Below are 18,881 nucleotides of genomic sequence, written 5' to 3'. Positions count from 1 at the left end.
TGTCTTTGTATAATACAGCGAAGACATTAATATGCAACACGCACTCGACAGACGATCAATCCAATTGATGTATGGATATCAACCGGAAAACTAACTCGACTGCAACTCAAAGTGCGGCACGACTTTTGTCTTCTTCGCTTTTGCATAGGGCAAAGGAAGGCGGGCGGGTCCAAATCACGATACACATTTCAGCAGACATACGTGTGTGTGTGTGTTTAGTCGTAAATATATCTGAATAAGTACATTAACAGTTGGCAGCGAAACGGGTCAATCAACTGCCCAACTGCGTTGGGTGCACACATTTCATAGCTGTCCCCCCTCATTAGTCACCCGCCGCCCCGTCTCCGGCAACTGTCGAAAAAAGCAAAAGAAACAAAACCCGGTTGGTTGGCTTCCCCCTAGCCGACTGTAGCTGCCCACCGGTTGGCCAAGTAGATAGCACGCACGTGATCTGCGGACCGAGCACACAGCGGCGAACGTACCAAATCTGAATGAAGAATTTATGAATGGAGCTGCCTCAATGCGTGAGCGAAATGAGTCGAGTGTGTGTGCGTGTGTGTGTGTGCGTGTGTGTGTGTGTGTGTGTGTGTGTTGAGTGAATTGCGTGTGCTTGGCATGCTGGCTGGAGGATTCATATGGCTAGCTGGGCTAGGCTAGGCTACACTAGGCGCAATCTGCGACACAAAGATACAAATGTATCTGCGAGATACAAATGTATCTTTTTTTATTTTAGCATGCGCACGTGCTGCAGCAGGCGCATTGTAAGACGTTTATCGTTTATCGCAGCAATCGCGCAATAACACAATTTGCCGATTGCACAGCTCTCTCCCTCTTTCTCTGCCTCTTTCTCTCTCTTTCGCTGTCTATTTATGTGCGGCATGCGAAATGGCTTTGCACTTTGTGGCATGCATATATTGTTGCAAGCAAAGGTTGGCTACTGTGCAAACTGCATCCGCAGTGGGATTTTTATAGATGTATCTGTAGCTGCAGCTGTATCTATATATATATATATGTATATATACATATATATATGTGTCTATATCTGTATCTGTTTTGGCACGCATGTCTCGAGCTGCGACGCTCTGACGCATTGTCTGAGCGTGGCTCAACAACTTGAAATTGTGGCATAAACACGTTCTACAATTTCCGGCATGAGTGTTGGCGTTGTTGTTGTTGTTGCTGTCGATTGTTGTTGTTGTTGCTGCTGTTGCTGTTGCTGCTACTGCTGCTGTTGTTGTTGTTTATTAGTTTCATTGATCATCATCATTACGCGCACTAATGCGCCGGCTCGTTGCTGTCGGCCTCAGCCCTCAGCCCGCACGCCTCGCCCCTCACTGGCTGACAGGTAAGCAAGATAAAAACAACTACCCCAATTTGACCTCTTGGCCCAATTGTAAACGTTTTGATCTCACTACCATGATCGACACTTGCACTCGCACGCCGTTGCAGCGAGTAATGAATTACAGTCTGAATCAACACTTGCCAAAATAGCATGATTTACGAGCTCTTACAATGGAAGATGGAAGCCACAACACTCGCACTTCATTCAGGTAAGACTTGGCTGACGTCAAAATCTCTATAAATTGAATACTCTATTTACACTCAACAACAGAATTGGGTGAGCAACAGCAATTGAAACAGGTATATATCTATCAGTTCGTAAACAAAAAAAGTGCAAAAGCTGAGTTGAGTTGAGAAACTCTCTATAGTATCTAAAATTCCTATAAAATCTCTATATAGTATCTGAATTTATTATAGAAGATTATGTATGATCTATATATTGTACTATCTGAAATTATGGTATAGGATCTCTATATAAGATCCATATACATATCTGAAATTATTGCAAACAAATTTTAATGCATTTTATTCAACAATTAGAAAGTGTCTATTGGATTTACGATTTTTTGAAGTTATAGTTCGCACATAAAAAAAATCCTTTAAGCTGCGATATTCGATTTGACATAAGTACTTTCAGATACGCTATATATTTAGAGAAGATATCTATAATGTTGACAAGCCTTACTTTAAATATTCGAATATCCGGAAGTATTTAGAAGCAATGTCCCTTAAGATATATGCACCTTTCTGTCGTATAGAATTCTCGATATAAACAAGGAATCTATGCCAAAGATAAATGAAAAAATTCTAGGAATCTTCAGCGGGGCCATATATTAGCAGCAATCGAATAGGAAATTGTTGCGTTGCTTGTTTAAAGTTTGATTAAATGTTATTTATAGTTTATGGCGAAAAAAATAAAAATAAAAAACAACCAAAAAGAAGTATGTTCCCACAGTGAAGCAATATATTTATAAATAACTGTTTAGCCTTGCCAAAGAGTCAAATTTTAAAGGTCTTTTACCCGCCGACATATGCTTGAGTCATTGATATATTTGTGTTGCTTTAGAACAATCAATTTGTGAGCGCGTCTTTATTTAGTGGCTTTATAATTTGGCAAGCAAAATGTTTGTGAAAATAGGGGGAGAAACCGAGAGAGAGAGAGCAAGAGGAAGATAGTGCCAGAGATAGAGTAAACTATGAGCCAGGGCACACAATCTAGCTGCAAGATCTTAAACAGTTCGACCTTAGGCGACACACACCGAGTCAATCAAGTGGTCCGCGCGCTCAAATGATCGTAAATTAAATACAAATAAAATTAGGAAAAAAAAAAACAAAAATTTACTTTCGATTTTAGTGGGGCCCCTGACGAAGATGGGGAATCGTTTTAGTAATTAATTTATGACTCTTGAGGGCAATTACATTAAAGTATTTTTGTTGCTTTGTTTTTCTGAATTGAAAGAAAGGGCCCAGCGCAGCAACGATCAAGTTTCAAGATCGTGCCAACTATTGAAGGACGCAATCATCTTCAATCATTAGCCAAAGACAGAGCATATATAACATCATTTGTGATAATGATCGGGCAATCAGAAAACAGTGTGAATGCCAAGCCGGCCAATGGCCAATGGCCAATGGCATGTCAAATGATCTGACCAAATGGCCTAGACAGCGCCTAGTTGACGATTGCCCAAAAAAAGTAAATAGAAAAAACCAAAAAAAAAAAAAAAAAAAAACTGGAAAACCCAAAACAAAGCCAAAGACCCCAGCGCACGCACTTCATTTGATTTAGGGGTCTTGGACGCGAGAAAAAAGTGTCCCACGAGAGGCCCACATAAAACATAATCAACATAATAAACATGCCAACGGCATTATAATGAACTTGTGCTTGAAACACGAAAGCGAACAACATACGAACATCAAACAAATTCACAGCCAATTTCAATTCCAATTCCAATTCCAATTCCGATTCCAATTCCAAATCGAAGCCCAGCAGGCCATCCACAAGTCGCTGGTCAACTCGATTTGCTGCTTGCTTTGCCGAACGCATGGAACCAGCAATTAAAATCGCTTTTCGAAGGCTTTTCGATATAATGTTACACGCATAGAAAGTTTAATTTCTGCTTTGCTTTGCTTTGCTATTTGTTGGTTAATTCGAAATTCATTTATTGCATAAGATTCTGTACAACAACTCGCTCGAGCCAAAAGTTTCGGCTAAAGAAAATCGAAGAGAGCTCAATAGATGCCTGAAACTCTTTTAGATATTTTATGGTTCTATGATGTTGCTTAGTTTTCTAATGATATATTTTTGTTTCAGTAGACAACATCTAATCTATTCGATCTATCTAGTTTTCTATGATCAGTTGATTTTCAATCATATATATATTTAATAAAAGATCATAATCTATTAGTCTGCTCTAGAGATTTCTGTTGATCCCAAGCTGAGATCTACTTTTAATGTCTTCATTTATCAAGATCAGTTGACTATATAATATTAACTGGATAATTTACTACATAGAAATACTCTTGACACGATAACCGATTACACACATAATTAGATAATCATAATAATCATTTACTACATTAGTACTACATTGGTAATTTAAGTAATTCCCTTCGACATGCGCATTGATTGTTTGGCTTAGTTTCCCGGCGTGTATCGTTATCGATAACTTTATCGCTTGCCATTTCCGCAAACTCTTTGGGCATTCGCATGCACAACGCGTCGCTCCAGAGGCTGTTTGCCATATTTGCCAACGCCCAACGACCGCTGCATTAAAGCGCGATGTTATCTATCTATATATACGTATATGCAAATATGCATATATATATTATATGCTATATTGTTCCGTCATATTTCATCGGCAATTGCCGCGATCGCCCTGCTGACAGGAGAGTTGACAGCCAACAGCCAGGCGCCAATTGCATTAAAATATTCGCAGCAGCTAAGGGAACTGCGGGAGGCGACCTGAGGAGCCGACGGCTAGGTAGAGAGAGGGAGAGAGGGAGAGAGAAAGAGCTGTTGGGGAGGCAAGGCATTTGGATTGTTAAATATTGATGATAATACGAGTAGAATATATCGCGGAGACCCCAGCGAGCCGATTAATTGCCGGCAACTGCGCATGCATAGATAAATATTAATGTGAATAGAGTCGATTCCACCCCGACGAGCGAAACACTCATACACACTCACTCGTTGTTTGTAACGAATGAGGCAAAGCCCAAACGAATTGCGCAGCGATAAATTACAAAGGAATTCGTAACGCCCAACGGTCAAAAAAATTGAGGCGTAACGAGGCGCTAAGTTAAACCCAGTTAAACCCAGCAAGTACCGTAAACTCGATTATAATCGGCAATAAGAATCTATCTATATTACTTGCTGTCTCCATGTGTATGTGAGGATTTGCATTGATTTATTTTAAATAGTTCGCCTGAAGTGTATATGTCTTATATGGGAAAAGACGACGGCGAGTCCCCGAACTGCAATATCTAACTCATTGTATCTCTATGCTTATCTTTCTCTAACTGTATTTCTAGCTCTTTCTATATAAACCTCTCTCGATTTAATGAGCTGTCTCTTTCCTTCTTGTCTCTATATCTTTGCCTTCTGACCCTTCCGCTCTCTGCCTGCATTTCTAACTAGCTTACTTTCTCCATACACATATTGTATATTTATCTCTCATAATCTGTTTATATTTCTCCTTCTCACTCTGTCTATATTTATACATATGTATCTCAATCTAACTATCTTTCATTCTCGACTTTTCTCTATCCATTTGTCTATTAGTCTCTCATTTTCTTCTTTTCTCTTTCCTCTTACACTCACTCTCTCTTCTTGACTGTCTTTACCTCTCACATTTTCCCTCCTTGTCTGATTTTATATTAAATTTGTTTTTCTGTCATATATCTTTTTCTCCCTCTCCTTGCCTCTCTCTCTCTCTCTCTCTCTCTCTCTCTATCTATCTATCTCTCTCTCATTCTTTCTACATCTTCATTGATATTATTATCTCTCTCTTTCTCTCATACCCTATCTAGATTTCTCTCCCTCTATTTCTCTCTCTTTCTCCTTTGTCCCATACTATCATTGCAAAATAAAGACATTCATGGTATTTTCCATTATTCCCATCGGCTCCCCTCCACACAACATGGCTCACCCTCTCCCCCTCCCCTCATACCCCTAGCCCCAATACCCCGCACTGTAATGCTCTTACATACTGTATATTATTCACTTAGTCGCTTTGCGCTGTGCGAAATTATTTATGCAAATTGTATGCGCAAAAGCGAAAAGTAAATAAAAATGTTTGCATTTATATTGATAACAACATAAATGAGTGTCTGTCTATGTGTGCGTGTGCGTGTGTGTCTGTGTCTGTGTCTGTGTGCGTGCATGTTTATGTATGTGCATGTGTGTGAGTGCTTAATGCACTTTAAGTTTTTGCATTTGCAACTTGAAACGAATCGAGTCGAGCTCTGGCGCTGGGGGCGTCTACAGCGAACGGGGGCGTTGTCGTCGGCATTAGTCAAAGGCATTTGGCTACCGATTTGTTTTACTTGCAACTTCGACATTGGCGGCAATTGTTGTTGTTGTGGTAGCTGTTGTTGTTGATGTTGTTTTTGTCGTTCTTGAGCTGCACATGCGCAAAAGCCAAGCCAAGCCAAGTCGACGACGCCGCACCGCGACACCACCTCCACCACCACCGCCACCGCCATCGACATCTATCTAAATTGTGTATCTTACGGCTCGACGCATAGTGGGATAGTTGGTGCAACTAATGAGGCTGCCACAGCTACATGCCACATGCCACATGCGAGCCGATACGAAACGAAAAGCCCAGGGGCTTGGGCGGCCAACATGTGTCACCATAATTAAACAAATCTACACACATGACCATTAACCGATATACATATATATGTACACATATATGTATATATACATAGGTATATATAAGGTAAATATATATAATATATATAAGGTATGAACCACCAACAGACATTACCGATTAACCAGATTGTCGACCCGTTGATTTTGCACACCCTGCAACTGCAATGATTGCATGCATAACTCGCATAAGCATATGGAAGTCCAAAAATATCGATAAATATATCGATTTGTAAGCACTAAGCACACTTTATTTGTTTCATAACTTCCTATGAGGAATAAGTAAGCCATGTATAGCATCGAAAACATATGGCTTGACATTTCACTATTTCGATATATATCGATGTTCAGTTACATTCACTTTTAGTACATTTCAATGTCTCAAAGAGCTAGAAAGGTCAAATTGAAACCTTTCCATAAACACATCTTTCGTTTTTACAAATTCTACTACATCTCGATATATATCGATTTTAGGCGCAGCACCCATTGCAGCAATCGAAATTTTAGCATATAGCTTACTCTAGATATGTTTGTAGTGTTATCATATAATCAGATACAAGCTCATATAACTATATACATATAACTATCGAACTATCGATATATTGATCTTTGACAGATATCTACCACATTTACAATTGGCAACTCTAGCAGAGGTAATTTTGAACATCTACTATTATGCTTGCAGGGTATCTGCTCGTTGGGCATTTACAAGCCGATGTTGATTTGTTGTTGTTCGCTTGTTAATTAATGCAAAGGCAATACGAAAACAACAAATAAAAAACGCACCACGACAAGTTTCAGTCACTAAATTAAACTTTTCAAATGATTTAAGCCAAATGCCACTTTGCATTCAGGGCCATCGACTTGGCCACACACGCACACACAAACGGACAGACAGAGAGAGCGACAGAAAGAGAGAGAGAGACATGTATGTGAGCTGCAGACATGGAAATGGGCGTCTGGGCCCAGATGTATCTCTAGCTGTAGCTGTATCTGTATCTGCGTCTCGCTGCTGCGATGCCTTGACAAGTCAATTTTAGTTTTGTCTCTAACGGTAACAAGCTGTTGACAGAGCCAGCCAAACGAGGGATGGGGAGGCAAGAGGATGCAGCACGTATGTGCGTATGTGTGTGTGTGTGTGTGTGTGTGTGTGTGTGTCGGCCTGCTGCAGTTGCAGATGTTTAAATAATCTTTTAGACATCATTGACTGCCCGCCTAGAAGCCCAAACTCAATCAACGGGCGGTCCATCAAGAACGGCAGCTGTACAGCAGCAAAACTCTAATTTAATGAGCCCCAAAATCTATGAGTCTACCAAACATGGATGATTGATGCATTTAATGATAGAATATAGAATATAGAATTCAGAATATATGTAACATATAGAATATATGTAGAATATAGAATATACAATATACAATATTATTAACACTTTTAATATTACATATATAGAACTTAAGGTGAACAAGTTCGTATACAGAATTCAAGCTTCTGCTTAAACTAGATCAGCTTTATGAACTTGTTTTATAAAACTCTTCTGTTCAGTGAAGTTTACTATTTTTCATATAATACTTACTAAAGATATTATAAAAATGAACAAATTTAGAACAGCGATGTTTGACTAAGAAATACCCTAATTGCATTTACTACGACAGCTCTATTTGCATCAACTCATAGAGAATTTGATGAATCAATTTGTAGGCATCTCACGTAAATGGATCAATGATCAATCAATGATTGTAATAAATGAGTGTGTGTAGGAGCAACGCATAAGAACTGAGCAGACCTAGATCTTAGGACTGCTGAGATCGACGGATTCAACGAAGTGAATAAGCTATGCTTTATGCTAGCTGCCTGCTACTTAAATGGACAATGTCCGGCGACTAAAACTATACGTTCTGGATATTACAATGAGAGACAGACAAAGACACACAGAGAGAAAGAGAGAGAGAGAGCGAGAGACGTCTATTAAACACCCCAGCACTTGGGCATTGTGAGCTTAAATAAAATAAATGCAATCGCAAATTGGAATTGAAAATTGTAAACGTAATTGAAATTACGAAGGCCACTGCAGTGCGACACTAAGACTAACTACGGGAACGGGTCGCTCTCGCACAGTTCAGTGGATGCTGGGGTGACAACACGTGAGTCTCTGCGCCCTAGTCGAAAACCGATAAACTGCATGTTCATCTGGCAGCCAGCATCAAATGGGATATACATTTTTCCACTGAAATGATTTTCACCAAATTTTCCGCCCTTTTCCACAGACCTGCTGCGATTGGGGTTGGCCATAAAGCTGTCACCTTTTAACAAAGTTTTCGCCGCAAATGCGTTGAAGATTCTTACAGGCGCTGGCCGAACATGGACTCAACATGCCTGCCATTAGAAACATATTTATACCCATGACAATTGACTTAAAAGAATGCAGGGTATATTTGAGCAGGCATCTTAACGAAACAAAGGATATATGTATACCGATGTATTTCAATGCCTCAATTCTAAATATTATGTACATTACATTATTTTCTTTAACAAACTATCAAAATCGATAATTATCGATATTATTAATGAATTTTCTAAAATCTATTAGGAATTAAAACAATTAGAAAGACTTTATTTGGCAATTTGCTGTTATACTCAAATCATGAAATCATAAAGTGCTGGTTTACTGTTAATTTATCGGATATTATCGATATAAGGCCTAGTGCTGTTCAGCATTCCTAATAATTTAAGGAAGGTTTTGCTCTTCAATTCAAGCCTTTCACAGTGGAAGTAGTACAAATTATGAATAAATTGATCGATTATCGATTTTCGATATTTAGCGAAGCGTAATAATGCAAGTCAATCAAATAACTTAAAATTTAATATTGAGACAGTATCGCTCAGCTACAAATTTGCAGTAATTCAAAGGGTATTTGTCAGCCTGCCATGCCCGAATGAGGAGCTTTTGTTTTCCGTTTCGTTTCGTGAAAAATCATAAAAACGAAAGCAAAGAATTTTCTTTTTTGGCGGTGCTGAAAGGTAATAAATAAGCGCTAGATGCGCACACGTGTGCTGTTAATCCAACGCACCCCAGTCTGCAGGCTGCAGCATGCACTCGACTCCGCACACCCCATTCCCCATACCCCACACCCGCTATCCTCTGCCCCAACACTTTCCCTGCCTTTGCCACATCGAATGAATGGCGAATGCCCCCGCAAGCGATCCACAGCAGCAGCAGCCACGCATGGTGCGTCGTTCCAATTAACGTCACAGCAAAATGAGTCGAAAGACGCAACAGCAGCAACAGAAAGAACCCGAGCCAGAACTGAAGAGAACCATATCGGAACAGAGCAGAGTAGAGCGGATCCAACCCGACCATACCGTGGCATACCATATCTTAACATACCATGCCATAATCATGCCCTACCGCTCCATGCAGCTGAAGGAAAGTGAAAGAGTCGGTTGTAAATCCCAACAAAAGATGAAAGCAACAGGATGAAGAGGGCGGACGGGTTTAGGGGCAGCTACAGCTGCAGATACTTCAGCTCTCTCCCCCTATCTCTCTCTCTCTCTCTCTACACCTATATATAAGGTATGCAGACACACACACACATACATACAACAAATGCGTGCTTTGTATTGCAAAATTTACATAAGAAAATGTTTTGTGGGGGGGCCAGAACTTTAGGGGTAGCTACACATTCCGATTCAAGCGAGAAAGAGAAAAGAACAGAGAGAGGGAGAGGAAAAGGGGAAGAGCTAGAGGAAGGCTTCATAGAGTCGAGAGGTCCCTGGCAGCAATTGACATTCCGTTGGCCGCATTACGTCTTCAATTAGGGGTTCGTTGCGAGTCAAAACAAATGCAATTTCCACTAAGAAGCAGCAATTCAAAACACTTCACCAACTCCAGCCAAAGGCGAACGCCCATGAGGGGAGACCTCCAACACTGGAAAGGATGGAGCACTCAAGTACTTCCAGCAGAAGCTTTACAAGCATGCTCAGATTGATCTGTATGCTCGGCATGATCTTTGGAATAGAATAACGATGCCTCAGCATGACAAAGCAAATAAATATTGTCATACAATCAGTTCAAAGACCTCTGTAAGCTATCTAGCAAATATTTGCTCTCTTTGCTTTCATACCACACTATTTGAGCTGGACTAACAAAGTGATCTTTACTGATCTTTCAATGAAGTTTTCAGTGTATTCAACTAGTCACTTCATGTTTTATTTAGCGTTAAATGCGTGCAGAGCCGTTTAGACAAAGCGATCTCTTAAGATATCTTTCCTGATACGATCATTGACTGATCATGATCTGCCCTAATTACATTTAGGTATTCAATTCTCGCGATATAGCCACGATCGTTGTCCTAGTTTAGACTGCAGCTGCTTCTCGCACTGCATGTACTCCACAATCAACTTAGCCTAATTTGTAGCCGATCGTGGCACTCAATTACGGGCAAATGTATTGGCCTAGCCCATAGCTGGAGTGCCTCAACAAGCACGAAGTCTAAGACGACGTGTGACGATTGACGATTGATGATCGAGAGTTTAGATGGAGTCTATTCAAGTGGAGTCTGTTTACAAATAGTGCAAGAATCACGCCCTTACACACACTAAAACACACACACACACACACACACACACCTATCAGAGATGCTGTTCGATTTGGGTGTGGATCTACAAATTGGGCTGGGCCAGTAGCCTTGACCCAAATCTTTATGTGCTGAAAGCGTGCTAATTGCTAAAAACAAGAGAAAAAGGAACGAAAGAAATAACTTTTCAACGATGGCTAACCCTCTCCACAAGAGCTATTAGTGTAAACATAATAAAAACAAAACAATGCCAAAGATCAGACAACTCTATGGCAGTTCCCAAAGATTGGGTAATCCCAAAGCACGTCTACAATATAGTATAGGCACTATATGCTAATGTGTGTATATATACACCAAGAGATATTCTTTGATATTTATGTGCTTGAGGTGCATGAAAGGTGAGAAAACTTGAACTCAATAAACAGACCAAAGACAAAAACACTTTTTTTCCCATTGGTTTTTTTTCTCTCTCCCTATTGTTGCGCCTATTTGGGTGTTACCATATGGATAAATGCACGTAGACACACGCGCACACTGAGAGAAACTGAGTGCGAGCGAGTGTCGAAGTATATGGTCTGACTTACCACATACGTTAGATAAGATAAGAATGAAGCCATGAGGCATTACTATTGACATTCGGTTCAAATACCAATTGTTGTTTGCCTTCTGGCTTGATTGATACGACCAAAATGATTAGTTATTGGATATATGGGCTAACCGGCTATCTATGCTACCTACCACGCACGCACTGTCACATACTGTTAAAAACAATAAACCCGACAAAATGAACTCAGCATACGCAAGGGCAAACCTTAGACTATGCATAACTGTGATCTATGTTGATTTAACATATGGTATGTTACCAGCATCTGTTAATATTTAACATTTTTCACAAATAAAGCTTATAGATATATCTATATATCCTCAGTTATATTTGTAGATAATATATCTATCTCAATAATACCTCTAGAGTTTTTCATACCCAAACATATTATGTAATAATTTCCAAGCTTGCTCTACTTCTTCAAGCATAAAAATTTATAGAAATTGAAAGCTTAAAAATGCTTTGATTAGAATTTTAAAAATTAATATTTGATACACTTAAAGTGAAAACAAACAAGATCGTTAAAAACTTTTAATTGTGATATTTTATAACAGATTCGATTACGTTTTTGTAAAATGGAAAGTGGGCTAAAAAAAAAAAAAAAAAAAAACAGTCGATCGTTTGCCTTATATGCAACTCTCATTTGCAGCCCTTTTCCATTCCAATTATATATCGGAATCGGGGTATTAAAAAGAGGCCCATAAATGCCCAAATGAAATGCTCTATCTACACACATATCGCGCATATGCAAATGTTCGGCTCAATTAAGAGCGTCTGCACAGTGGGCAAAACTCAAACTAATTACACACAAAAAATAAAATAAATAATAATAATAATAAATTTAATGAAACAGAGTAAATAAATAACAAATATTTTGCTAACTTAATTTTTTTTACATTTTCTTAAAATTTTTTAAAATTTGTTATTGTTTTAGTATTAAGTTAAACAACATTTTGCCATTAATTTGTTTGCTTTGCTCCATTATTCATTGCGGCCGTTTGGCTACCGTATTGAAGACGCCCAGCCAACACATTAAAACTGCCCATAAACCTGCCCAAAGCGGGCGTGGCACACGTTAGCCACGTTAGCTAGTCAATAGGCAGCCGCACGCTTCGACTTTTATGGGCCCATCATAAGAAATGTGGAAAATAAAAAAACAAGCCGAAGAAGAAGAAGCAAAAAAAAACCTGTCCATGTTGGCCCATAAGAAAAGCATTAAGAAAAATAGCCACATAAAATACAATAACAAATAAAGCGTGGGAGAAGGAGACGCCACATCCTTAAAGGATTATCAATCGAGCTCCAGCTAGTAAATCCTCGAGAGAATTGAAATTCAATTATTCAGGTAATTCTCACAAATTGAAGCACCTTTTGATGGATTAGTTGGCTGGAATTCAGGCTATGCGAGGCTCAAGGGGAAAGCAAAGCCAATTAGACAAAGGCATTGCAATCGGGTGTAACCGACTGCTGAATGCACGTCTCATGATGATGACGCAGCTACATTGATAAGGATCTGACTATGCCTAGATAGAGGAATATACCTATATACATATATATGCATGTATATCCAAGGTTTACAGTCGGGGAACGAGCACTGACATGCTAATATACCCTTTTCTATTCAGCTAGCAGCTGGCGCATTCAAATGAAAGACTTTGTCTAGAGCCTTTTATGTGCTCTTGAGTTTCGAACAAGATCTCATTTTGTTGGTCATCTTATTTTATTGTTGTTGTTGCCTTTCTGTGTTGTTGTTGTATCTGTCAGGGTTGCACTTGACATTCAAAAGATGCCGGAAAATTGGCAAAACTATGAAAAATGAGTGCGAACAGGCACAACAATAAGCTGAATGAAACTTTAGATTGCAAAATATCCAAGAATAGAATGGAAGTTGACTTTGAAGCAAGTCCAACACACACACACGCACACACACACAACAATGTGCTGTGTTAAGTGCAGCGCCGTGTTGTGTTCTGTCTATTCAAATATATATACAAATACATTCATATATATATATATATATACATATATATCTTTATATACGTATGAGGTAATTTCAAACACAACAAATTAGATAAATACAGCGTTGGAGAGGTGTGAGAAGCGCGGAGAGCGGCGACGAGCGGAACAGAGGGAGACAGACCCAAAAGACCCGCATCGCAAACATGGCAAACTAACAACAACAAGACGAGATGACATTGACATAATGATTCTTAGTTAACGTTTACGATTTCAAAGTTTCTCTGGTTGTTGTTGTTATTGTTGTTGTTGTTGCTGTTGTCTTTCAATGGACTGGGTTCCGGCGTGCGTCGCTTGCGAGACTTTTGACAAGTTTTTTTTGTTTTTTTGTTTTTGTTATTATACCCTGTAGCCATAGTTAAGCCTAAAGAGAGTTAAGAGAAGCGCGAAGACCCAACTGAGCTTTCATTTTCTCCTTACATCGATAAATATCGATGAAAGCTGAACTCTAGGTTTAACAAAGCTCGAATTCAATAAACATATTCTAACTTCGATAGGTAACAGTAGCTATCGATCCAAGCTAATACAAATGTACCCTACATTTAAAGGTTTATGCATTTAAATATATATAACGATGTGATCTTGGATTACATAAAAATATATCGATAAATGCTTGTACGATTCAATTGCTGAATCGATTAATTATGATATTAATAAATTAATATTTTTATAACTACATTTATAAATTGATATATCACTTATAACTATACCAACTGAAAGAGAAATATATTTTATGCCTATTCGCATTAAAGGCAATTAAAGCCCTCTCCATCTACTTTATCCAGTTAGAAACTTTCGAGGGTATCCAATATTCGACGATCGCATTGATTCTCTTGTTGATTCTTATATTTGTCTGTTGATTTGAGCTTTATTCTTTGTTTTGTAGTTTTCCTTTTCTGCGGATCGGAGCAGCTTAATGGGCAACAGACTTAACTTGACTTCAGGCTAAGTAGTTGCTTGCTTGTCGCTCTTTGTTTTTGGTATTAATTTGTAGTTTCGCTTTGCTTTGTTTTCTCTTCTGTTTAGCTGAAACCCCAAGCCGATCGCCCACCCAGCCAAAACAACAAATATTACCAAAAGAATTCTTAATTGCAGGCCTTTGGGCAGTTGGTGCTATGGATTTTTTGGTATTTTGTTGCTGTCTCACATACGTAGCTCTTGGCCAACTGCATGATGTAAGCTGCCTAATTTGTCTTCAAGTCGTATTCATCAGGTTCGTCCGGTTCGGTTCGGCTGGATTCGGATCGCATCGAGCTGTCCGTCCGGTTCACGTCATAATTCATAATCTTTTGCACAATTTTTGGAATGCTACGATTTGACATTCAACATTTTTGCTTTATCTGCTTCTCCTTAACTTTTTTTGTTCAACATTTAAGTCATTCATTCCGCAGCTCATTCGTCACCTCAAACAGATGACATATGGTATACTGGCTTCATAAAGTTCAATAGGGTTTATCTCGCTTTACCCCACCAACCACCCAGCCAAAGGATGCTCGAATATGAGATACTCTGCAGAGGACGTATTCAAATCAATTTTAAACTTTTATCTGATTATATAATGTGCAGAAACTCTGAAAGTTATGTATGAATATACAGCATTTATATGATATGCCTTAAGAGCACGTGATACTTATCGATTTCAGAGATTTTTCTACGTTTGGGTACATTTTCTACATTTTGGCGCTGCTAAAGCCCTCAAGCAGGTCTTTTAATCTCTGAAACTTCAATACTATCGATAACTATCGATAGCTTACTATTTTCTGTACATGGGTTTATGGCAAACGCCAGTAAATTTAGCTAAATGAATCCAAGGCATAATAGCAATAAAACTGAAGAGGCTTGAGCTAGTAGTGTTTAGTTATCGATAACGATAAATTGACTCTTATCGAATGAACAAAGGCAAATTTGTACATATACAATGCTGATACAATAACATAGACATAGATATATCGTCTAGAGTCGGTAATATTTCTTATCCCATCAATATATTTTTTAATTTTTTTTCCCTTCCAACTCTATATATACCCAGATTCAGTGCAGGGTATGAAACAATCCGTTGATGACTAAACGTTATTAAATGTAATGAAATTTAAGCATGCGTCGTTGTCGCTTGGTACCCCTGACCCAGTAACGACTTTGTAATAGGAACACAAGCACACATACACGCACACGCACACAGACACACTAATCTTCAACTGTCTGTGTAAGTGTGTTATATTCATATATATCATAAATATGCTTTTGATTAGAGCCGCCAGCCGCCCGCATCAGAGTTGATTTTGTTAATAGGCGACAATCGTGGCGCGGCATTTAATCGAACAACCGTTGCCCCGCCTACCCATTGAGCGGCTTAAATGAGCCTCACAGTGTTAATTCGATAATTGTGACAGCCGCAGGTACTCAAAACTGAGCGGAGCTACTTACAAAACGTTGAGCAAATGCCCAAAGAGATTAGACAAGTGAGAGAGTCACTTCAACGAAGTAGATCATACAAAATGCGCAACAGCTCTAGAAAGATCAGTCAGATGGATCAGCAAATCGATTTCACATTTGCCAATGCCACGAAATTTGAGCAGATAACTGTATATAGATCATAAAAGGAATTGAAGTTCAGATTAGGATTCAAGCTATTAGCATTAGGTAGATCACTAAAGGCTCTAAGGCCAGGGCTTGAGATCATTGTGAGCTAAGTCAGATTGTATATTGGTAAGATTTTGAACATGATTGCTAGACACAAATTTAATAAGCTCAGCCGTGATCAGTGTAAATAAGGATTTAGATTGAAACGAAGCCTGATCAAACTCTACCAAGATTTTTCACATGATCTTCAGTAGCTCTGACAGGATCAGCTATTCAATCAGATGTATGCCCCTAATCGAATAGAGTTAAATAAGCTCAGACAGATGAGATAAGCAGTAATTAGCAACTTTAAATATATATATTATGAGATCGAAAACTATCGAGATCAGCCACATCTAAGATAACTAAAATCCTCAATGCAATAACAAGATCGGCTACAGTTCTGAAAAGATCAGCCAGATAACCTCGGTTAGACTCCAGTAACGCATAGAGATAGACAAGATCCTGTTCCAATAAGTTGAAATTGAAATAAAATTGAAATGAAGCTCGAGCAAAGTTTACGTCAGCCTGAAAGCCGCGATCACAGCAAGATCAACTCCAAAGTTGATGCGATCTCTAAAAAAAAAAAACACAGGAAAAAAAAACCAAGAAAAACAATAATAATAATAATAATAATAAAAATAGCTGCCGTTTCACTCTTGAAGTGAAACTTTTGGCATTACATTGTCATACTATATGGCCATTGTCTGCGGAGTGGCAGGCAGCGCGGCATCAAATGATTTTATTTCTTCACCCACAGCCCACATATTATGAGCATCCATCAAGTTGCATGGGCCGCATGCCGAGCTGCGAGTCGCCAGATCAACGATGTGAGTGCGGCTGAGCAATTAATAAGCAAATAAAATGCCAACAACAATGCGGGTTTATGACCACAACAAAAACACACTCACACAGACGCACACACACACACACACACACACACACACACATATGCACGCCCCTTTTTTGCCAGGCAAATTGCGTGTGCTCAAACAACTAAATTTACAATGCTGTTTGGGAATCCAGCGAATGATCACAGCACAGAGCGTCGCAACGTCTGACATTGCCCTCGATGGCGCAAATGAAGATGAAGTTGAAGATATTGAGGAGAGAAAAGAATTGACAGACAGCTGGAAGTGAGAAAGGATGCCCTATTCTTGGCAATGACTCAGGCAAGGCTCCTCGAAACTGTTCAACTGATCGCACAGCAAATCAAATGATCGCTGCGATGAAAAATGAAACATAAGAAGTTGCAGTGATCTGTCAGAAAAATATTCAGCTTTTATACCCGCCCGCAAGGGGAGGAAGAGGCCAGAACGATCATAAAACGATCTGCCAACGATGATCAGCTTATTTCTGATCCTTTTCTTTGCAGTGTTGCAGATCAGTGCGTGAAATGTTTGTTATATGATTAGCAGATTCTCTACTCTTTGGGTATGTCTGATCGAATTTATTTATGGGAGACTGATTGGGAAACAAATAAAAACATAACCCTCACCTTCGACAGTTTCAGTGAGCTGTTGCCAAAAAACGATAACTGCTTTATAGACCTTTCTTATATAATAACTCCAGCATCAGCTGTAGATATCTTCAGGGAGATCAGCTTGAAGATTACCTTTAGATACAAAAAGTAAGAAAGATCATATAATAAGTAGTAAGTAGGCATAGGAAAAGAAGCAATACGAGGCATAAATAAAGAGCTTTCAAGGACTCCATATGCAGCTAGTTTAAGCCCTTGGCCTAGCTTTAGCTATAAGTTTGTGCTTTAAGTCTAATATTCGAGATTTACTCAAAACTCATTTTAACAGCTCGCTTAACTACCATAACAACCATATTTTCTGTTTTCGCTTTCATTTCCCTTTGCCTATAATCATTCACTCTCAATTTTCTTAATCATGTGGAAATCTATTAACGATGATCATCAATAAACTCAAGTTCCATGGAATTGTGACAAGTGTTTATCCAATTTGGTAAATCTTGAAGCAATTCTGTGCGGCTTTTACAACCTTTAGGCACTCACTTGACCCACACACACTCTGTGAGAGGGGGGAATTTTGGGAACGTCAAGCCCATAAATGAACTGTCCAGGTAAATGGGCAACATGTCGAACTGACGTCGTTTGTCCATTTGGTCGGAGCTGTCGAATCGTGCAATAGATATTAATAAATATTGAAATATGGCCAGAAATACATGCGATGGCTCGATTAATGACAAACGACAACAAATCGCTGCCCGGGCCCCGGATTGCCCAATCGATCGATCGATGGATCACTTGGTTAGATCGCTTTGGATCGTCGCTTATTGTGCGCTGCTCACCTTTGGCGTCAGTTGCTATCTATGAATTAATTTGTAGCCACGTTTGACCAATTTGTCTTTCGTTTTTTTTTTTTTTTGTTCCTTTTTTTATATTTTGATATATGTCATTTTTTGTTTTTATTTTATAATATTTTTTTGGTGCTGCCTCGTTTGAATGACAATCGGAGCGGTTTGATAAGCGACTGCGACTGTGCATGGAAAACGGAAACGAAATCGAAACCCACAATTGACTGATTGAAAAACGAATCCAAATACGAACAAATTTATCGAGTCGGGTGTGCATGACTAGCTGATACCTTGCACAGTGATTAATGGATAATGGATGCATGAGTAAAGGAGATTCGAGATCGTTACTCAGATATACAAATGTATCCAAGATTACTCTGTGATTATTAATAGAGGGCAAACTAATTCGGAAAGTGAATTTATAGCTAATGGAACTAAGAGTCTTTAATAGAGAGTCTATAATAACCGACATTAATATATCGACTCAGTTCTTCGTTATGTATAAGAATTAACTGACATTAATATATCGAC

At 38.9% G+C, this 18,881-nt stretch overlaps 1 protein-coding gene across 6 annotated transcripts in view; it reads right to left on the bottom strand.

The window, feature by feature from the left end:
• Positions 1-18,881, bottom strand: part of pigs (GAS2-like protein pickled eggs) — a 79,041-nt gene that overhangs the window by 52,095 nt on the left and 8,065 nt on the right. For 2 of the 6 annotated variants that reach the window (XM_089473259.1, XM_089473260.1), the window contains exon 3: positions 17,527-17,643. The exons of the other annotated variants lie outside the window; for them this stretch is intronic. The gene's annotated coding sequence lies outside the window, so the exon portion shown is untranslated. The remainder of the gene's footprint in view (positions 1-17,526; positions 17,644-18,881) is intronic. 6 annotated transcript variants of the gene reach the window in all.

The sequence above is a fragment of the Drosophila arizonae genome, chromosome X, assembly GCF_054131065.1.
Source record: "Drosophila arizonae isolate 15081-1271.41 chromosome X, UAZ_ARI_1.0, whole genome shotgun sequence".
Taxonomy (NCBI): domain Eukaryota; kingdom Metazoa; phylum Arthropoda; class Insecta; order Diptera; family Drosophilidae; genus Drosophila; species Drosophila arizonae.
The sequence above is the reverse complement of the archived record's forward strand: the minus strand, read 5'-3'. Positions and strand labels throughout refer to the sequence as shown.